Source organism: Schistocerca serialis, unplaced genomic scaffold (genome assembly GCF_023864345.2).
Source record: "Schistocerca serialis cubense isolate TAMUIC-IGC-003099 unplaced genomic scaffold, iqSchSeri2.2 HiC_scaffold_1162, whole genome shotgun sequence".
In the NCBI taxonomy this organism is placed as follows: domain Eukaryota; kingdom Metazoa; phylum Arthropoda; class Insecta; order Orthoptera; family Acrididae; genus Schistocerca; species Schistocerca serialis.
The window spans coordinates 562501-567500 of NW_026047362.1; the positions used below are offsets into that span (position 1 = coordinate 562501).

At 53.1% G+C, this 5000-nt stretch overlaps 1 non-coding gene across 1 annotated transcript in view; it reads left to right on the forward strand.

The window, feature by feature from the left end:
- Positions 1–3542: 3542 nt before the first annotated feature.
- LOC126433236 (small subunit ribosomal RNA) overlaps positions 3543–5000 on the forward strand; it is a 1910-nt gene continuing 452 nt past the window's right edge. Inside the window, exon 1 of the ribosomal RNA XR_007578347.1 lies at positions 3543–5000. This exon is cut by the window's right edge and continues 452 nt beyond it. This is a non-coding gene — a ribosomal RNA (small subunit ribosomal RNA).

The following is a 5000-nucleotide window of genomic DNA, read 5'->3' on the forward strand; positions in this document are numbered from 1 at the left end:
GAGTTATGTCCAATATGCGACATTCCCGCTGTCCATATACATGAGCTGCGAGCTGTACCACGTACGAGCTACAGACGCGATCGCGTTGCTCTCTGTACGAATGCAGATGCTCAGCGGCAGCTAGGAGGCGCTCCATCCATTTCGGTACCGGTGAGCGTTGCACTCGCAGTCGCAAAAACGTACGGCAAGTATATTACTCGGAAGAGTCAATGACAGTCCAAGCCCCCCTGCGTGGGAAGAGTCTTCCTAGGCCATGACCCACCGGAAGGGCGCAGCGTCCCCCACCCCAGACATGTGACGTCACACTATCGGTATTGACGACTAGACTGATTCCTTATAATCATTTGCCATACACCGGTGGAAGCTGCCGAGACGAGTAACTACATGGCGGCCTCGCCGTGTCACTAATGTACAGAGATACAACAGTAACGACTGGAACCGGATGAAACGTATACACGGCGCTGATTAGTAATAGATAGAGCCATCAAAATACAGATAATGTATACAACTGTCCGTATACATGCTGAAAGACTCTGCTCACAATCACAACCACACGTCAGCCAGACACTCTTATCACGCACTACTCTCTGCCTGTAACAGGCACAAAGACAATATGTAAGCACCAGCATGGAACAACACCCAGTGCATCCTCTCCGCCACATTAGACAATCCACACTATCATAACCAGACCGGGAGGTCCACTCACAAAACAGAATACCCCACCCTTCCGACAACCACCATTGCTCAGCTAAGCCACCAACACCCACACATGTCCTACACAGGGGTACACCCAACATCACAATACTGCCTCCTGTCACAGCACACAAACAATGGCAGGAATGAAAGACACAGGTCTGCCACAAGCATGGAATCAGAGCGCCGCCTGTCATGAGCCAAAGGTGCATCCTGACGTGGCAAATCAGATGATGCCGCAGGCATCCACTTACTATAATCACAATCAACAAACCGGCCGCCGCCGCCGCCGCCGCCCCCCCCCCCAATACACCTTTCCTTACAACAATGTGTACCTTAACCTAACCCACATTGTACCTTAACCCAACCCACATTGTACCTTAACCTAACCCACATTGTACCTTAACCTAACCCACATTGTACCTTAACCTAACCCACATTGTACCTTAACCTAACCCATATTGTACCTTAACCTAACCTATATTGCGCCTTAACCTAACCCACATTGTACCTTAACCTAACCCACATTGTACCTTAACCTAACCCATATTGTACCTTAACCTAACCTATATTGCGCCTTAACCTAACCCATATTGTACCTTAACCTAACCTATATTGCGCCTTAACCTAACCCATATTGTACCTTAACCTAACCCACATTGTACCTTAACCTAACCCACATTGTACCTTAACCTAACCCATATTGTACCTTAACCTAACCTATATTGCGCCTTAACCTAACCCACATTGTACCTTAACCTAACCCACATTGTACCTTAACCTAACCCATATTGTACCTTAACCTAACCTATATTGCGCCTTAACCTAACCCATATTGTACCTTAACCTAACCTATATTGCGCCTTAACCTAACCTATATTGCGCCTTAACCTAACCTATATTGCGCCTTAACCTAACCTATATTGCGCCTTAACCTAACCTATATTGCGCCTTAACCTAACCTATATTGCGCCTTAACCTAACCTATATTGCGCCTTAACCTAACCTATATTGCGCCTTAACCTAACCCACGTTGCGCCTTAACCTAACCCACGTTGCGCCTTAACCCAACCCACGTTGCGCCTTAACCTAACCCACGTTGCGCCTTAACCCAACCCACGTTGCGCCTTAACCCAACACACGTTGGGCCTTAACCTGCTCTGTAATTGTCATACGACGCGTTAAATTAGTGTAGTGTTGCCTAACTGCAACCCCCGCAATATAGTTTGCTACTCGCACTGCCCGGTCCCCAGAGTATCGCTTCATGTTAAACACCTTGCAGCTATACACTGTAATGCGGACGGCAGCAGGACGTACATGCTCAATGCCCTTCGCAGTTGTTCATTGGCATTCGCATGGCGAAGCACAGCCTACGTTGTGGTACGGCTTGTGTCAACTGTCCGCTGATGTTGTACGTCCAAATCACACACTGTACTGCACATTGGTCCTCATGTACTGAATGATACATCGTGGTACATGTGTGACCGTACCACGACTGCGCCAACAACGGCGAACCATACGGTCCAAATATTGTGCACTCAGCTACGTGTCGTCTCCCTATAAGAGCTGGATTGCAGTATGGTATGCCGTGGATGGCGATCACCATGAGCCGTCTGTTGATGTAGTGGCGCGTGTTGTCAGACGTAGTCGTCTCTTCTCACACACCGTGATAGCATGGTGCACTGCGTTCCACATCTGCGACATGCGACAGAGGCCGGTTGACAGTCGTTCGCGCAATGGACATCGCATACGTACGGGGGCCACCTTCCACGTGTTCGCGAAGCGTGCACATGTTGTTGCGTGTATGTGGGCAGACATAGTGTGTCGTGACACCTGACACAGGCATGCAACAATCGTTGAATTTGCAAATGGCGATGGACGTCTACGTTTGCTGGTGACGTTACGCAAATGAAGAACTGGTAAACCGTTGTGGTGCGGTTGTTCTCGCTAGAGGTGAATCAGTGATGGCGACGATCGGTTGAGCTACCAACCGGTTGTTTCAGCGATACCCACCATGCCCACGAACGTGAATGGCATGTGGGTGTGAAGCGATACGCGGCGGTGGCTGGGTGGGACCGTCCCCGGCCGGTGAGGGGGGGCCTCCCGGCGTGCTGGCCGCGCGGTGCGTGGGCGCACGCGCTACAGCCGGCTGGTGGGGGCGGCCAGTGGCAGGCGCGCCGGCCGACGGAGGCGGCAGGCGGCGCAGCTGCGCGCCGGCGCACCCTGCACGCGGCGCCGTGCGGCCAAAGTAGGTCCTCGCGGGCCCGGTGCGAAGCGCGGTGGACATCTGCAGTGTGCTGGTCCGATTGAGGACTGTGTGCGCTGAGGATGCGCCGCCGCCCGGCGCTCGGCGCCGCGACGCCGTCTGCTGCTCGGTCGCCTCTGCGGTTCTCGCAGGTGGATTGTATCGCAGCTGTGCGGACGTGTTGGCGCGTGCGCTGTGCTGGGAGAGTTCGCTTCGGCACCCAAGTGGGGCTTTTGTCCTTCTGTGGCGCTGGCGTTGGAGCTGCCGGCCACCGTAGGTGGCGCGTGTTGTCTCCCGCCGGCAATGCCACGACAGCACGCTCCCGGGCCTCTGTCGGCAGCGGCAAGCTCAGTTGGGAGCACGGGTGGTCGCACCTAAAGCGTCTACTCGCCAAACTCCGGGCGATTGCGCCTCTCTCGAACCCGACCAAGTACTTAGGACGGCGCTGCGCGCCGCCGGGACCTGAGAGGGTTTCGAGGTGTATTGTGCAGGGGAGCTCAGCCTCCTCCTGTTTGCAGAATAATTGAGCGGACGCTTGCGTGTTCGCGCGGGCTCCCGGGACACACTCCCGGGCGGCCGGCTGCTCAGCTCTAGTTGACGCAGCTCCCTGGTTGATCCTGCCAGTAGTCATATGCTTGTCTCAAAGATTAAGCCATGCATGTCTCAGTACAAGCTGCATTAAGGTGAAACCGCGAATGGCTCATTAAATCAGTTATGGTTCCTTAGATCGTACCCACGTTACTTGGATAACTGTGGTAATTCTAGAGCTAATACATGCAAACAGAGTCCCGACCAGAGATGGAAGGGACGCTTTTATTAGATCAAAGCCAATCGGTCGGCTCGTCCGGTCCGTTTGCCTTGGTGACTCTGAATAACTTTGGGCTGATCGCACGGTCCTCGTACCGGCGACGCATCTTTCAAATGTCTGCCTTATCAACTGTCGATGGTAGGTTCTGCGCCTACCATGGTTGTAACGGGTAACGGGGAATCAGGGTTCGATTCCGGAGAGGGAGCCTGAGAAACGGCTACCACATCCAAGGAAGGCAGCAGGCGCGCAAATTACCCACTCCCGGCACGGGGAGGTAGTGACGAAAAATAACGATACGGGACTCATCCGAGGCCCCGTAATCGGAATGAGTACACTTTAAATCCTTTAACGAGTATCTATTGGAGGGCAAGTCTGGTGCCAGCAGCCGCGGTAATTCCAGCTCCAATAGCGTATATTAAAGTTGTTGCGGTTAAAAAGCTCGTAGTTGGATTTGTGTCCCACGCTGTTGGTTCACCGCCCGTCGGTGTTTAACTGGCATGTATCGTGGGACGTCCTGCCGGTGGGGCGAGTCGAAGGCGTGCGACGCGCCTCGTGCGTGCTCGTGCGTCCCGAGGCGGACCCCGTTGCAATCCTACCAGGGTGCTCTTGAGTGAGTGTCTCGGTGGGCCGGCACGTTTACTTTGAACAAATTAGAGTGCTTAAAGCAGGCAAGCCCGCCTGAATACTGTGTGCATGGAATAATGGAATAGGACCTCGGTTCTATTTTGTTGGTTTTCGGAACCCGAGGTAATGATTAATAGGGACAGGCGGGGGCATTCGTATTGCGACGTTAGAGGTGAAATTCTTGGATCGTCGCAAGACGAACAGAAGCGAAAGCATTTGCCAAGTATGTTTTCATTAATCAAGAACGAAAGTTAGAGGTTCGAAGGCGATCAGATACCGCCCTAGTTCTAACCATAAACGATGCCAGCCAGCGATCCGCCGCAGTTCCTCCGATGACTCGGCGGGCAGCCTCCGGGAAACCAAAGCTTTTGGGTTCCGGGGGAAGTATGGTTGCAAAGCTGAAACTTAAAGGAATTGACGGAAGGGCACCACCAGGAGTGGAGCCTGCGGCTTAATTTGACTCAACACGGGAAACCTCACCAGGCCCGGACACCGGAAGGATTGACAGATTGATAGCTCTTTCTTGATTCGGTGGGTGGTGGTGCATGGCCGTTCTTAGTTGGTGGAGCGATTTGTCTGGTTAATTCCGATAACGAACGAGACTCTAGCCTGCTAACTAGTCGCGTGACA